The sequence below is a fragment of the Cervus canadensis genome, chromosome 11 (assembly GCF_019320065.1).
Source record: "Cervus canadensis isolate Bull #8, Minnesota chromosome 11, ASM1932006v1, whole genome shotgun sequence".
NCBI classification, from domain to species: Eukaryota; Metazoa; Chordata; class Mammalia; order Artiodactyla; family Cervidae; genus Cervus; species Cervus canadensis.
Genome location: NC_057396.1, coordinates 22,185,531 through 22,200,266, shown reverse-complemented (window position 1 = coordinate 22,200,266; position 14,736 = coordinate 22,185,531).

Genomic DNA, 14,736 nt, shown 5'->3' with positions numbered 1-14,736 from the left:
AAGTAGTTACAGTCAAGGACTCGGACTTCCAGCCATGCTCTTTTGCATGTCTTTACTTAGAAGGATGCCTGACAAATAGTGGGCACCCAATAATACCAGCTGAATAAATGAAATGTCTGAAAAATGGCATCATGCGAGGCAATGCAGATACAGTAGTGAGCCAGCACCTGGCCTCATGGAGCCTATATTCCAAAGGAGGAATCCAAGGCAAACAGAGGGACCCTAAGCTCATCGGGGTATGTGGGGGTAGGGGGAGGGGAAGGATTCATGGGAGCCTTTATTTGAGCTGAGATAGAAAAGTTTGGTAGATGATAGAGACGGGACTGGAGCAGAGAAAAAGCAAAGCATGTAAAAACTCATGAAAATGGAAGAGCATGGTTGTGGTTATAACATAGTGCCATATTACAGGAGTGATATGAAATGAAGATACAGAGATCTGGGGCGGAGGGGTGTGGAATCAAAGCCACATCAAAGATTTTGGTAAAGCGTCTACCTACAATGCAGGAGACCCGGGTTCGATCCCTGGGTCAGGAAGATCCCCTGGAGAAGGAAATGGTAACCCACTCCAGTACTCTTGCCCGGAAAACCCCATGGACTGAGAAGCCGGGTAGGCTACAGTCCATGGGGTCGCAAAGAGTCTGACATGACTGAGCGACTTCACTTTCACTTTTCAAGGAGATAGTAGACCACTGACGCTTTTATGTTGGACAATGGGGAAAGGGAACATAATCAGATAAGATTTTTTTTAAAAAAAGATCAATCTAGCTATAAATTGGATAACAGGATAGAAGGGGTCAAGAGTATTCGTGATTTGGGGCAGAAGAAAAATGTTCTACAGTTAGATTGTAGTGGTGGTTGCACATATTAAAAACCATTCAATTGTACACGTTTCTGTTTTGTTTGGTGTTTTTTTTTTTTTTTTTTTTTTTTTTGGCCACAACTCTCAGTTCCGCAACCAGGGACTGAACTGAACCTGGGCCCTGCCAGTGAAAGCCCAGAATCTTAACCAGCAGGCCCCCAGGGAACTCCTGAATTGTACACCTTAAATGGGTAAGTTAATGGTATGTGAATTATACCACAATATAACTGCTTGCTTTTTTTCTTAAGTACATGTGAGGAAACAAGTTTTTAGGCTATTCTTACAACCTGAATGGCAATATAAGCCAGGGTGACAGTGACAGAAATAAAAAGAAGCAGACAGATTCATAAGGTATTTAGGAGACAAAATAGAGCAAATGTAGTTAATGGAGAGTCAGTGAGATGGAGGGATCAAGAATATACTTCTAATCCTCACATATATAGTCAAATAATTTTTGACAGGGGTGCCAAGACAATTTAATGGATAAAGGGCAGTCTTTTCAACAAAAAATGTTGAAAAAACTGGATATTCATATGCAAAAAGAATGAAGTTATCTTACACCATGAAAAAAATTAACTCAAAATCAATCTAAGCCCTAAATATAAGATCTAAAATTATAAAACTCTTAGGAGAAAACAAGGAAAGTTTTATGCCATTGGATTCGGCAATGACATCTTGGATATAACACCCAAAGCTCAGGCAACAAAAACAATAATAGGTGAATCTGACTATTTCAAAATTTAAAACTTCTATGCATCAAAAGATACAATCAACAGAATAAAAAGGCAACCTTATGGAACTGGAGAAAATAATTGCAAATCAAATATCTGTTAATATCTAGAATATATAAAGAATTCCTATAGCTCAGTAACAACATAAATCCAAAGAACCTAATTTTTAAAATGAACAAAGGACTTGAAAAGACATTCCTCTGAAAAAGATATACAAACAGCCAGCAAGCATATAAAAGATGCTCAATATCACTAAACATTAGAGAAATGCAAATCAAAACCACAATGATATCACCCATTAGGAATGGCTGCTATAGAAAAAAAAATTTTTTAAGAAAATAACACGTGTTCACAAGGCTGTGGAAAAATTTGAATCCTTGTACACAACAGACAGGAATGTAAAATAACGTAGCCATGATAGAAAACAGTATAGTGGTTCCTCAAAAAATTAAAACTAAAATCACCAAATGACCTAGCAATACCTCTTTTACATTTATATATCCAAAAGAACTGACAACACCTTCAAACCATACCCAGAATTTTACCATTTCTGACCATAATCACCCAAGTGCACACCATCATCACCTCTCACCCACAATACCACAGTTGTCTTCAACTTTGTCTCCCTACTTTCATCCTTGGACCCCATAGTTTATTTTCCAACTGCCACCAGACAAACCCATTTAAATTATGAATCACATTCATATGAGTCACATTCTTGAATGTCATACCTTTGCTCAAAACCCTCCAAAGATTTTTCATCTCACTGAGAGTATAAGCCAAATATCGTGCCATGATTCACGAAGTTTTACAAGTTCCTGCCTCTCATTACCTCTCCGGTATCATGTTCTACCATCACTGCCCCTCATTCATTACCCTCCAGCCTCACTAGTTTCTTATTTTCCTTCAAACAGGAGACAAGGGGCCTGAAATTCCTGCATAAGCCTAGCCTTCAAAGGGCTACTTCCAGAGAAATGGAGAACTATATATATATATAGTTCTGATGACAAAAGATGACAGGAAGCTTGTCTGTTTTGTCCTAGACTAATAAAGAAGGTGAAATCTCCCCTTAAGAGTTAGTAAGCACAGACCTGCCTTGATAAAGATCTTAAATCCTAATCCATAATGCCTGCTCAATTCAGGAAATTTTCATCCAATAATTAAGTAAATAAATAAACAAGCAAGCTGGAGCTAATTCCCTGGGGGAACTTGACAGAAACAAATGCAAGCTCTTTCTGAGTTCACAAACTCAAACTAAACCACACAGAATTCCCACTGTAAAGTCCCCATTCATAATGATTCACCATTCAGAATTACACAACAACACAAGAAAACCATGTAACATTAGGAAGAAATCATAGGATTAGACCTTCAAGAACTTCAGATGAGAGTTACCTTTAAAGGCTATAAGCAGTTAAAATTATTAAAGGTGCACAAAATAGAATCAAATACATGAAAAAGGAAGAAGTCACCAACAAAAACATCACACTGATTTGTAAAAGAGGTAAACAATACCTCTAGATGTGAAAAATATAAATACAGTCATTAAAATTGAAATTCTGTGGATAAGTTAAACAGGAAATTAGAGATAAAGACTGTAGCTGTGAAATAGGATATAGATCTGAAGATATTACCCAGGACACAGTAGAGAGAAGGGTAGAAATATGAGACAGAAAGTTAAGAGACATGAAATACATAATGAAAAAATAGTATGAGGGTTGTTTGTTTTTTTTCCTTTGGGGGGTAGAATTTGAAAAGATAATGGTTAAGAACTTCCTAGAAGAAGTGAAAGGTAACACTCCTCAGATTAAGATCCCCAGTATATCCCATGCAGCATATATAAAACTAGGTCTTCCCTGGTGGCTCAGTGGTGAAGAATCTGCCTGCCAATGCAGAAGATGCGAGTTGGATCCCTGATATGTCAAGGAGCAACTAGGCCCACATGCCTCAACTGTTGAGCCTGTGCCCTGGAAACCATGCTCTGCATCAAGGGAGGTCACCTCTATGCATACTGCAGTTAGAGAGTGGTCCCCACCCCTCACAACTAAAGAAAAGGCTGGGGGAGGCACTCCTAAGGTAGTGGAGGAATAGGATGGGGAGACCACTTTCTCCCCCACAAATTCATCGAAGGAACATTGAACGCTGAGCAAATTCCACAGAACAACTTCTGAATGCTGGCAGAGAACATCAGGCACCCAGAAAGGCAGCCCATTGTCTTCAAAAGGAGGTAGGACAAAATATGAAAGATAAAAAAGAGAGACAAAAGAGGTAGGGACAGAGATCCGTCCCAGGAAGGGAGTGTTAACAAAGAGAGAAGTTTCCAGGCACCAGGAAACACTCTCTCCAGCGGGTCTGTGGCAAGCCTTGGACTCTCAAAGGGCAACATAACCAGGACGAAGAATAAATAAATAATTAAAACCCACAGATTACGTGACTAACAGCAACTCCCAGCAGAGCAGCAGCCCAGACGCTCACATCCCCCACTAGCAAGCGGGGGAGGGACAGAGAGGCGCAGGCTGCATTGCTTAGGGTAAGGACCAGGCCTGAATGCCCTGAGGGCAATCTGAGGGAACTAGCTTGAGATAGCAATCCAGACTGTGGGACAGCTATCCTGCGGGGGCAAACCCAGTGCAGCTGAATCACTGTGAGCAAATGCCAGTGATATCTGTTCGCAGTGTTCCTCCCTCCCCAAAGCACGACTGAACAAGTGAGCCTATAAAAAAGTGACCACCACCACGCCCCTTGTGTCAGGGCAGAAATTAGACACTGAAGAGACCAGCAAACAGAAGCTAAAATAAACAGAGGGAACTGCTTTGGAAGTGACAGGTGCAATAGATTAAAACCCTAGAGTTAGCACCAACTACATAGGAAGGGAGCTATAGACCTTAAGAAGTACAAGCCAGACCAAGGAACTATTTGCAAATGAACTGACCCCACACTGTCCACAACAGCTCCAGAGAAAGTCTTAGATATATTTTTACTATTATCATTTTTTAAATTAAAAAATTTTTAAATTTTATTTTATTTTTTAAATTTTTAAGTCCCCATTACTCCTTTGATTTTCATTTTTATAACCTATTACCTTGCAAAAGAAAGAAAGAAAGACCCTATTTTTAAAGCAAACTTCATATATATAATTTTTATAATTTCTGTGACTGCTCTTTTTTTGTTTCTTTCTTTCTTTCTTTTCTTTTTTTCTATTTTTCAATATTGCATTTTTGAGAACCTAACCTCTACTCGAGATTTTTAATCTTTGCTTTTTGGTATTTGTTATCAACTTTGTACCTTTAGGAACCCAATCTTCAGTACCCATTTTTACTTGGGAGCAAGAGCACTGGCCCGATTGCTCTCTCCCCCTTTTGACTCTCCTTTTTCTCCACCAGGTCGCCTCTATCTACCCCCTCCCCCTTTTCTTCTCTACCCAACTCTGTGAATCTCTTTGTGTGTTCCAGGCTGTGGAGAACACTTAGGGAACTGATTACTGGCTGGGTCTGTCTCTCTCCTTTTGATTCCCCCTTTTCTCCTCCTGGCCACCTCTGTCTCCTTCCTCCCTCTTCTCTTCTCTGTGTAACTCCATGAACATCTCTGAGGGATCCAGACTGTGGAGAGCACATAGGGAAGTGATTACTGGCTAGCTTGCTCTCTCCCCTTTTGATTCCCCCTTTGCTGCTCCTGGTCACCTCTATCTCCCTCCTCTCTCTTCTCTTCTCCATGTAACTCTGTGTACCTCTCCGGGTGTCCCTCACTGTAGAGAAACTTTTCATCATTAACCGAGATGTTTTATCATTGGTGCTGTATAGATGGAGAAATCTTGAAGCTACTGTAAGAATAAGACTGAAAACCAGAGGCAGGAGGCTTAAGTCCAAATCCTGAGAACACCAGAGAACTCCTGAATCCCAGGAACATTAATTGATAGGAGCTTATCAAACGCCTCCATACCTGCACTGAAACCTAGAACCACCCAAGGGCCAACAAGCTCCAGAGCAAGACATACCACGCAAATTCTCCAGCAAAACAGGAACATAACCCTGAGCCTCAATATACAGGCTGACCAAAGTCACACCAAACCCAATGACATCTCAAAACTTATTACTGGACACGTCATTGCACTCCAGAGAGAAGAAATCCAGCTCCACCCACCAGAACACTGACACACGCTTCCCTAACCAGAAAACCTTGACAAGGCACCCGTCCAACCCCACCCACAGCAAGGAACCTCCACAATAAAGTGGAACCACCAACTGCCAGAATACAGAAATATACACAATATAAACAAGATGAAAAGGCAGAGAAATACCCAGCAGGTAAAGGAACAGGATAAATGCCCACCAAACCAAACCAAAGAGGGAGAGATCGGGAATCTACCTGATAAAGAATTCCAAATAATGACAGTGAAAATGATCCAAAATTTTGAAAACAAAGTGGAGTTACAGATAAATAGCCTGTAGACAAGGATCAAGGAAATGCAAGAAAGTTTTAACAAGGACCTAGAAGGAATAAAAAAGAGTCAATATATAATGAATAATGCAATAAATGAGATCAAAAACACTCTGGAGGGAACCAACAGTAGAATAACGGAGGCAGAAGATAGGATAAGTGAGTAGAAGACAGAATGGTAGAAATAAATGAAGCAGAGAGGAAAAAAGAAAAAAGAATTAAAAGAAATGAGGACAATCTCAGAGACCTATGGGGCAATGTTAAACGATCCAACATTCGAATCATAGGAGTCCCAGCAGAAGAGGACAAAAAGAAAGACCATGAGAAAATACTTGAGGAGATAATAGTTGAAAACTTCCCTAAAGTGGGGAAGGAAATAATCACCCAAGTCCAAGAAATCCAGAGAGTCCCAAACAGAATTAACCCAAGACGAAACACTCCAAGACACATATTAATCAAATTAACAAAGATCAAACATCAAGAACAAATATTAAAAGCAGCAAGGGAGAAACAACAAATAACACACAAGGGGATTCCCATAAGGATAACAGCTGACCTTTCAATAGAAACTCTTCAGGCCAGAAGGGAATGGCAGGACATACTTAAAGTGATGAAAGAAAATAACCTACAGCCCAGATTACTGAAACCAGCAAGGATCTCATTCAAATATGAAGGAGAAATCAAAAGCTTTACAGACAAGCAAAAGCTGAGAGAATTCAGCACCACCAAACCAGCTCTCCAACAAATGCTAGAGGATCTTCTCTAGACAGGAAACACAGAAGGATGTATAAACCAAAACAATTAAGTAAATGGCAATGGGATCATACTTATCAATAATTACCTTCAATGTAAATGGGTTGAATACCCCAACCAAAAGACAAAGACTGGCTGAATGGATATAAAACCAAGACCCCTATATATATTGTCTACAAGAGACCCACCTCGAAACAAGGGACACATACGGACTGAAAGTGAAGGGCTGGAAAAAGATATTCCATGCAAATAGAGACCAAAAGAAAGCAGAAGTAGCAATACTCATATCAGATAAAACAGACTTTAAAACAAAGGCTGTGAAAAGAGACAAAGATGGACACTACATAATGATTAAAGGATCAATCCAAGAAGAAGATATAACAATCATAAATATATATGCACCCAACATAGGAGCACCACAATATGTAAGACAAATGCTAACAAGTATGAAAGGGGAAATTAACAATAACACAATAATAATGGGAGACTTTAATACCCCACTCACACCTATGGATAGATCAACTAAACAGAAAATTAACAAGGAAACACAAACTTTAAATGATACAATAGACCAACTAGACCTAATTGATATCTATAGGACATTTTACCCCCAAACAATGAATTTCACCTTTTTCTCAAACGTACATGGAACCTTCTCCAGGATAGATCACATCCTGGGCCATAAATCTAGCCTTCGTAAATTCAAAAAAATTGAAGTCATTCCAAGCATCTTTTCTGACCACAACACAATAAGATTAGATATTAATTACAGGAGAAAAACTATTAAAAATTCCAACATATGGAGGCTGAACAACACTCTGCTGAATAACCAACAAGTCACAGAAGAAATCAAAAAAGAAATCAAAATATGCATAGAAACGAATGAAAATGAAAACACAACAACCCAAAACCTATGGGACACTGTAAAAGCAGTGCTAAGCAGAAGGTTCATAGCAATACAAGCTTAACTCAAGAAACAAGAAAAAAGTCAAATAAATAACCTAACTCTACACCTAAAGCAACTTGAAAAGGAAGAAATTATGAACCCCAGGGTTAGTAGAAGGAAAGAAATCTCAAAAATTAGGGCAGAAATAAATGCAAAAGAAACAAAAGAGACCATAGCAAAAATCAACAAAACCAAAAGCTGGTTCTTTGAGAAGATAAATAAAATTGACAAACCATTAGCCAGATTCATCAAGAAACAAAGGGAGAAAAATCAAATCAACAAAATTAGAAATGAAAATGGAGAGATCACAACAGACAACACTGAAATACAAAGAATCATAAGAGACTATTATCAGCAACTATATGCCAATAAAATGGACAACTTGGAAGAAATGGACAAATTCTTAGAAAAGTACAACTTTCCAAAACTGAACCAGGAAGAAATAGAAAATCCTAACAGACCCATCACAAGCACAGAAATTGAAACTGTAATCAGAAATCTTCCAACAAACAAAAGCCCAGGATCAGATGGCTTCACAGCTGAATTCTACCAACAATTTAGAGAAGAACTAACACCTATCCTACTCAAACTCTTCCAGAAAATTGCAGAGGAAGGTAAACTTCCAAACTCATTCTATGAGGCCACCATCACCCTAATACCAAAACCTGACAAAGATGCCACAAAAAAAGAAAACTACAGGCCACTATCACTGATGAACATAGATGCAAAAATCCTTAACAAAATTCTAGCAAACAGAATCCAACAGCATATTAAAAAGATCATACATCATGACCAAGTGGGCTTTATCCCAGGGATGCAAGGATTCTTCAATATCCACAAATCAATCAATGTAATACACCACATTAACAAATTGAAAAATAAAAACCATATGATTATCCCAATAGATGCAGAAAAAGTCTTTGACAAAATTCAACATCCATTTATGATTTAAAAAAAAAAAAAAAACCCTCCAGAAAGCAAGAATAGAAGGAACATACCTCAACATAATAAAAGCTATATATGACAAACCCTCAGCAAACATTATCCTCAATGGTGAAAAATTGAAAGCATTTCCCCTAAAGTCAGGAACAAGACAAGGGTACCCATTCTCACCACTACTATTCAATACAGTTTTGGAAGTTTTGGCTACAGCAATCAGAGCAGAAAAAGATTGGAAAAGAAGAAGCAAAACTCTCACTGTTTGCAGATGACATGATCCTCTACATAGAAAACCCTAAAGACTCCATCAGAAAATTACTAGAGCTAATCAATGAATATAGTAAAGTTGCAGGATGTAAAATTAACACACAGAAATCCCTTGCATTCCTATACACTAACAATGAGAAAACAGAAAGAGAAATTAAGGGAACAATTCCATTCACCATTGCAATGAAAAGAATAAAATACTTATGAATATATCTACCTAAAGAAACAAAAGATCTATATATAGAAAACTATAAAACACTGGTGAAAGAAATCAAAGAGGACACATAGATGGAGAAATACACCGTGTTCATGAATCAGAAGAATCAATATTGTGAAAATGAGTACACTACCCAAAGCAATCTATAGATTCAATGCAATCCCTATCAAGCTGCCAACAGTATTTTTCACAGAATTAGAACAAATAATTTCACAATTTGTATGGAAATACAAAAAAACTCAAATAGCCAAAGCAATCTTGAGGAAGAAAAATGGAACTGGAGGAATCAACCTGCCTGACTTCAGGCTCTACTACAAAGCCACAGTCATCAAGACAGTATGGTACTGGCACAAAGACAGAAATATAGATCAATGGAACAAAATAGAAAGCCCAGAGACAAATCCACGCACCTATGGACACCTTATCTTTGACAAAAGAGGTAAGAATATACAATGGAGAAAAAACTATCTCTTTAACAAATGGTGCTGAGAAAACTGGTCAACCACTTATAAAAGAATGAAACTAGAACACTTTCTAACACCATACACAAAAATAAACTCAAAATGGATTAAGGATCTAAACGTAAACCAGAAACTATTAAACTCCTAGAGGAAAACATAGGCAAAACACTCTCCGATATAAATCACAGCAGGATCCTCTATGACCCACCTCCCAGAATATTGGAAATAAAAGCAAAAATAAACAAATGGGACCTAATTAAAATTAAAAGCTTCTGCACAACAAAGGAAACTAAGCAAGGTGAAAAGACAGCCTTCAGATTGGGAGAAAATAATAGCAAACGAAGCAATGGACAAAGGATTAATCTCAAAAATATACAAGCAACTCCTGCAGCTCAATTCCAGAAAAATAAATGACCCAATCAAAAACTGGGCCAAAGAACTAAACAGACATTTCTCCAAAGAAGACATACAGATGGCTAACAAACACATGAAAAGATGCTCAACATCACTCATTATTAGAGAAATGCAAATCAAAACCACAATGAGGTACCATTACACACCAGTCAGGATGGCTGCTATCCAAAAGTCTACAAGCAATAAATGCTGGAGAGGGTGTGGAGAAAAGGGAACCCTCTTACACTGTTGGTGGGAATGCAAACTAGTACAGCCGCTATGGAGAACAGTGTGGAGATTCCTTAAAAACTGAAAATAGAACTGCCATATGACCCAGCAATCCCACTGCTGGGCATACACATCAAGGAAACAAGAATTGAAAGAGACACATGTACCCCAATGTTCATCACAGTACTGTTTATAATAGCCAGGACATGGAAGTAACCTAGATGTCCATTGGCAGACTAATGGATAGGAAAGCTGTGGTACATATACACAATGGAATATTACTCAGCCATTAAAAAGAATACATATGAATCAGTTCTAATGAGGTGGATGAAATTGGAGCCTACTATACAGAGTGAAGTAAGCCAGAAAGAAAAACACCAATACAGTATACTAATGCATATATGTGGAATTTAGAAAGATGGTAATGATAACCCTGTATGCAAGACAGCAAAAGAGACACAGATGTATTGAACAGTCTTTTGGAAACTCTGTGGGAGAGAGCGAGGACGGGATGATATGGGAGAATGGCACTGAAACATGTAAATTATATGTGAAACGAATCACCAGTCCAGGGTCGATGCATGATACAGGGTGCTCGGGGCTGGTGCACTGGGATGACCCAGAGGGATGGAATGCAGATGGAGGTGGGAGGGGGGTTCAGGATGGGGAACACATGTACACCCATGGCAGATTCAAGTAAATGTATGGCAAAACCAATACAATGTTATAAAGTAAAATAAATTAATTAATTAATTTTAAAAAATATTTTAAAATTTAAAGTTTAAAAAATAAATTTAAAAAATTTAAAAAAAAAGGCTGCACAGCAACAAAGATCCAACAGAGCCAAAGTTGGATAAATAAATAAATAAAACTTTAAAACATATATATAAATAATGCAAATCTTGACTTAAATAAATAAAAGTAAATCCACATCTCCATAGCTATGACAGAACACCAAAGAGGTATAAAGTGTTAGACCTAGATTTTTGGTTTGCACAATAGAATGAATTCTGGTAACATTTCCTGAGATAAAGAACACTGAAAGAAGCCCAAAATTTGGTGGAAAAAGACATGAATTGGATTTTGGACATGTTGGGTTGAGAAATCTTCGGACCATCAACATTAGCAGCCAAGTAGTCACTTGTAGAAAAACCTTCTTTCTCATTGTCTAAGACAGGGTTTCTCAATTATAGCACTACTGACATTTTGGACTGCATAATTCTTTGCTGTGGAATGCTGTCCTGTGCACTATAGAGTGTTTAGAAGCATCCCTGGGGGACTTCCCTGGAGGTCCTGTAGTTAAGAGTCCTCCTGCCAATGCAGGGGACACAGGTTCAATACCTAGTCTGGGAAGTAAGATCCTACATGCCACGGAGCAACTAAGCCCATGAACCACAACTACTGAAGCCTAATTGTCCTAGAGCCTGCACATCACAACAAGAGAGTAGCCCCCATTTTCTACAACCAGAGAAAGCCCACACACAGCACTGAAGAGCCCATGCACCACAATGAAAACTGCCAAAAATAAAATAAGTAAATAAACAAACAAATAAAAGAAGCATCCCTGGCCTTTACTCATTAAATGCCAATAGCACCCATTCCAGTTTTGACAACAAAAAATGTCACTAGATACTACCAGAAGTCCCCTAGAACAAAATACCATGCCCAGTTGAGAAGCACCTATCTAAAGTAAGACTGTCATTTTTAAAATATATCATCTACTGAGAAACTTTTTTTTTAATATTCTCAACAATATATTGAGATTGTAAGTCTCTCCAAAAGTGCTCCCTCTGGTCCTGAACGTAGTGCACTTCATCTGACAGTTCTCTCAGCTTTCTTGGAGCTTTCTTGATCCACTCGCTCTTGAGTAAATAAGACACTTGTCTCCATGCACCGGAGATTCCTCCCTAAAATTTTAAGTTCCCATACTTGAACAGCAAAACAGTCATCCAGAATCCAATAGTTTTTAACATAAAAAATATTTTAAGTATACAGCAATGATAATAGATATTGCATACTTACAAATTTAAAAAAAGGTCATTGAAAGATGATCTGAAGTTCATGCTCATTTCAACGTCTGAAGAAATAACAGGCTAGTTTTCTATTTCCCTTTTTTTGGAAGGTTGAGTCTATGCACTGAAATAATGGAACACTTTGAACCCTCTGAGGTCTCAGTGTGTTACCATAAATCTGCTCTTTGCTGTTAAGAGGCAATGCTTAGGGCAATGGTTCTCAAATTGACTGAATGTCTTAGAACCACCTGGAGGGCTTTTTAAAGACAGAAATTTCCCAGTTTTTACACTGAAAATTAGGCCCGAGATAGAGTCCCAAAAACTGTTCTTGTTTGTGAACTCCCTGTGTAATGCTACTAAATTTGAAAACCGTGGTGTTATAGGATAAACAAACAATCTTAGGATTATAACCATTTGAGCCTCAGTCCTGACCTGGCCCCAGTGAAATGGTCTTCCAGGTCACAATTAGAGTTGTTGCTAAAGATGGCAGCATATTCCTAAGCAACTCATGGGTCAAAGAGGATATCAAAATTGCAATTACAGAAACAGACTAGAAAGACTAAAAGTAGACCTACAAAATGCATTCAACTGATTTTCAGCAAAGGCACCAAGATAATTCAATAGGAAGTGCAGAGTTTTTCTACAAATGGTATGGAAACAATCTAATATTGAATAGCTAATGAGAAAAAAATAATGAATCCTGACCTCTACGCTTCATCCAAATGATAACTTGGGATGAATAATAAGATCAAAAAAAGTTAAAACTGTAAAGCTTGTAGATGAAAATATAGAATATATTTGCAATATTTCAGTATGTAAAGATTGCTTAAATGAAATAAGAAAGCAATAACCATAAAAGAAGAAATTACAAAAATGGACTTCATTAAAACTAAAGCCTCCTACTCTTCAGAAGACACTGCAAAAAAGAAAAAAAAAGATAAACCACAGACTAGAAGAAAATATTTATAATACATAAATCTGGCAAAGACCTTATATCCAGAATAGATAAATAATTCCTATAACTCAATAATAAAAAGACAACTCAGTTTAAAAACAGACAAAAGGCTTGAACAAACCTTAACAAAAAGTTATATAAATGGCCAAGAAGAAGTACACCTAATAGTCATTGGCCATCAGATAAATAAAGATTAAAATCACATGAGATTCTATTTTATAATCCCCCAAAAATGACAAAAATTAAAGACTGACAATGCCAATCATTAGCAAGGATGTAAAACAATGAAGTCTGGTGCATTTTCAGATGGAGTCTGTAATTGTACAACCACCAGAAAAACTGTTTAGAACTTTCTTTAAAATTATTCACACATCTACCCTTGAGCGGCTTCCCCAGAGGCTCAGTGGTAAAGAATCCACCCACAACGTGGGAGATGCAGGAGAGGTGGGTTTGATTCCTGGGCTGGGAAGATGACCTGGAGGAAGAAATGGCAAACTGCTCTAGTGTTTTCACCTGGGAAATCCCATGGACAGAGGAGCCTGGTGGGCTGTAGCCCATGGGGTTGCAAGGAGTTAGGGGACATGACTGAGATTCTGAGCATGCACGAACACTAGCCCTTGATCCTCTGACTCTATTAAGTAGTTACCCAGAGGAAACAAAAACAGCTTTATTCATAATAGCTCAACATTGGAAACACCCCAAAAACCCCTCCAGAGCAGATAGGATAACCAAATTGTGGTACAATCATGGGGTCGCACAGAGTCGGACACGACTGAAGCGACTTAGCAGCAGCAGCAGCATATGATACAAGTTCTGAAATTCAGCAATTTTAAAACTCAGCAGTTTAAAAAGAAAAGTGTACGTTGATACCAGCAACAATATGAATTAATCTAAAAATCATCATACTGAGGCCAGACACAGTATGCACAACAGAGAGCACTACTGTATGATTTCATTCATATGAAATTCAAGCATCAACAAAATGACTCTGGTGACAGGACTCTGAACAGTGGTTGCCTGGTGGGGGACTGACTGGAAGGGGACAGAAGGAACATTCAGGGGACAGGGAAGTTCTGCGTCTTACTTGCTGTATTGGTTACACAGACTTATGAAAATTCATCAACTAAGAAATGCATTTCACTGTACGTAAAATTTGGGCTTCCCTAGTAGCTCAACTAGAAAAGAATCCACCTGTAATTCAGGAGACCCTAGTTTGATTCCTGGGTCGGGAAGATCCCCTGGAGAAGGCATAGGCTACCCACTCCAGTATTCATGGGCTTCTCTGGTGGCTCAGATGGTGAAGGATCCGCCAGCAATGCGGGAGACCTGAGTTCAATCCCAGGGTTGGGAAAATCCCCTGACGGAGGGCAAGGCTACCTACTGCAGTATTCTGGCCTGGAGAATCCCCATGGACAGAGGAGCCTCGAGGGCTACAGTCCATGGGGTCACAAAGAGTTGGAAAGAACTGAATGACTAGGCACAGCAGAGCATGTGAAAAATATACTTCAATAAAAAAATTACCAAATTGTACTCTTCAA